Source organism: Lolium rigidum, chromosome 1, assembly GCF_022539505.1.
Source record: "Lolium rigidum isolate FL_2022 chromosome 1, APGP_CSIRO_Lrig_0.1, whole genome shotgun sequence".
NCBI classification, from domain to species: domain Eukaryota; kingdom Viridiplantae; phylum Streptophyta; class Magnoliopsida; order Poales; family Poaceae; genus Lolium; species Lolium rigidum.
The window spans coordinates 176,333,758-176,336,507 of record NC_061508.1 but is presented as its reverse complement, the minus strand read 5'-3'; positions in this window follow the sequence as shown (position 1 = coordinate 176,336,507).

The following is a 2,750-nucleotide window of genomic DNA, read 5'->3' as shown; positions in this document are numbered from 1 at the left end:
ATTTCCGCCCAGTTCGTCGTGTTCATCAGGGTCGGGCTCGGCCCAGCGGTGCCGGGCCGTGCACAGCGGCACTGCCGCCAGTCCGCCGCCCATCCTCTCCCGCTCGCCAGCAACCCACTCGACCACCACGCCCGCGCCAAACGCCCCCAGGCCACCACCCATATAGGTACCTTTGTAGTCCCGCTCATATGAGGTAGGTGTTGTGGAAGAGGTAGGCTCGATGTGGCCTCCATGTTCATCTTCAATCAAGCATGGTGTGATAGCATCATCTTCATGCACCATGTACATCTTCTCCATGATCGGCGTCTCGTCATCCATGGGACCTAATAAGACACAAGGAAACACACTAGAGGTAGAGGGTAAGTTGTTAGAATTCGAAATGGCCTCACATGACCTATCAACTACCACTCTCATCTCACTCGGTGTATCACTCATGTTCTCGAAGTAGAGGCACTCATCAAGCTCACATATAGTGGAGTCACTCATCTCACATATAGTGGAGTCGCTCATCTCACATATAGTGGAGTCCCTCATCTCCATGGCAATGGCGTCGTCGATGTCCGAGAAACCTAGCAAAGAGGAAGACAACACAAGAGGAGTAGAGGTTAAGTTGTTAGAAATCGAAACATCCTCACTCGACTCATGGTGTGTATCACTCTTGCTCTCAAGGTGTTTGAAGTAGGATTTGCACTCGGCTTTGTCTTGGAGGGTCATTTTGGCCTCTCGAGCATCTAGCTCGGCGAAGTATGCTCTCATCTCGGCTTGCTCTTGTGGGGTCATCATGTATATCTCACTAGGATAGGTGTATATGTATGGTGGAAGGAAAACTACACAAGTATCCCACCTTTCAAGAAAGTATCGAAAAAATGGTTCAAGTCAAGAGCAAAGTCGAAATGTATCGGGGTTACTCACACTCACACTCACACTCAAAGCACACGCAAAAGGCTAAGAACTCTATATGGTGGTAGGTGAGGAAGTGGATAGCAAACGAAAAGAACCAAAGAAAATGTCTATTGTCAAATGTGGGTAAGATCCAAAGTCAAATGTCAAAAGTGATGATCTATGTCAAGGAAACACGGAAACACACACAAGGAAGAACAATGGGGTTAGCGCGACCAAGGAAGTGAGCAAGTAACAAGATGGTCCTAACGAAGACTATTAGCTCGGTGTCGCGCCAACACAAGAGAGACCGTAGCTTGGTTGCATATGAGAGAAGCAACTAGATTTGCACAAATGCCACTCTTCTCTTTTCTCTCTTAGTGCTCACAAGCTTTGCACTCCTTTGTATCGGTGGACACACACTCTTTTTGTATTTCCTTTTCCTTTTTTTTTCACTTTTTTTTCTATGCTTAGAAGCTTTATTTTTCTCTATGTCACACGTTTTCTTCTTTTGTGTATCTTTCTCACCGAGCTTGCTTCGGAGCTTTGCTCAACACAACGCACACACACCCTCTCACGGTCGTGACACTTGTGCAATGCTTCGCAACACTCGAAAAGCCACTCTCAATGGGATAGGTACACAAAGAAAGAAACGGGGCTACAAGTGGTGGGGCAAGTTATACCTATTGAAGTTAGGCGGTGTCAAGCACACGAACTTGCGATGGCGAAGTGGTGGTGTCGATGACGATGGCGAAGTTGCGCCGGAATCCGGGGTGCCAACGGTGTCGTCGCGGTGTTGATGTAGGCGCGGAAGCGAAATAGACAACCGATGCACTCCAAATCGGAAACCGAGCAAAATATGTCAATGCCCGAAAAGTTGGGTCAAAACGAGCGGTCAAAAGTTGGGCTCCAAAAATCACGGAAAATTAGACGTAGGCTATATGGAGTATTTGGGGAATGATGTTAAAATTTGGTGTCAAACGGGCGTCGGAAAGTTGTCAAAATTTGGAGGAAAAAGTTGGATCAGAATTGGGCGAAAATTAAACGGGGCGTGGCCGTGGCCGGCACTGCCGGTGTAGGCTTGGCGGCACTGCCGGGGGGCGCAGTCCGGCACTGCCGGAGGTGCTTCTGCGGTACTGCCGGCCAGGAGCTGATGCTGCGTGCTGGTGGCGTGGTGGCTTGGGGCCTGCTGCTGTGATGAGCGCGTGTGTGCGGGCGAGCTGAGGGCGGCCGGCGGAAGCTTGCACGCGCAGGGATTGGTTGCTGTATGTGCTCGATCTGGAGCAGCGCGCATGGAGCAGCTCGAGCGGAGCACGCGCGTGGTATACGGGAGGTTGGTGCTGCGCGGAAACGAAGATGGCTAATGGCGCGGGCGCGCGTGGAGGCGGCCCTGGGCCTGGAGGCAAGGCGCGAGCGGCGGCGTGGTGTGCGGCTGCTGCGGGGCGATGGCCAAGGTGCGGCGCGGGGCGAGCTTGGTGGCGCGAGCGCGCGTTCGAGCGAGCAGCGGAGGTGCGGGGGCCTGGCGTGCGGCGGCGGGTGTAGCGTGTAGGGTGCGGGTGTGGTGGAGAGCAGGTGGTGGCCGGAGCTGGGCGGAGGAGCAGCGGAGGTGGGTCGGCGGCAGTGCCGCTGTGTACCGGCCGGCAGTGCCGGTCAGCGAAGAACACGAGTTCTTCCTCGCGAACAGCAGCGGAAAAGGCACAAAAATCAGTCGATTTCGTGAGATTTAGAAGGAATTAGGCCGCGAAAATTGGAGGATTGATAGATCAGCACTAGTAACACCAGATCCGTGGATCAAAACCACAAAAAACGCAACAAATTCGGAGATCAATTTTCGAGCTATTTTTTGGGGCAATTTTTTGGGAAAATTTTTG